A 391-nucleotide genomic window follows, 5' to 3' on the forward strand; every position below is an offset into this window, starting at 1 on the left:
AGAGAGAGAGAGAGAGAGAGAGAGAGGACCTCAGATCTGCCAAAGTTATTATTGGTGCTATTTCTAGGAAGCTCTCATTTAATTCTACCGAGACATCTTTGCGAGGCTGCTCTCACTTAATTCTGTCCACTCAATGACATCATATAAATTTGTGCTGGGCTCATGCAGCACTCACATCCAAAAGTCCTCCAAGTGACCTTGTCAGTACATCTTGTCTGTATAATGAAAACATCTTTAGTGCTTGTTTGTATAATTATTCAATAACGGGACACAGACGAACTGGGCGAACTGTACACTGTTAATTATATGGCAATTAAAATGTATTCTCTCTGAACTGAAAGCAATAAAAGTGAAACAAATGATCACGGCTGCACAGATTGGAGAAGGAGAA

At 39.6% G+C, this 391-nt stretch overlaps 1 protein-coding gene across 3 annotated transcripts in view; it reads right to left on the reverse strand.

Annotated features, from left to right (window-relative positions):
* Window positions 1-391, reverse strand: part of nptna (neuroplastin a) — a 15,524-nt gene that overhangs the window by 10,244 nt on the left and 4,889 nt on the right. The gene's annotated exons all lie outside the window — the stretch shown is intronic.

Source organism: Etheostoma spectabile, chromosome 8 (genome assembly GCF_008692095.1).
Source record: "Etheostoma spectabile isolate EspeVRDwgs_2016 chromosome 8, UIUC_Espe_1.0, whole genome shotgun sequence".
NCBI lineage: Eukaryota > Metazoa > Chordata > Actinopteri > Perciformes > Percidae > Etheostoma > Etheostoma spectabile.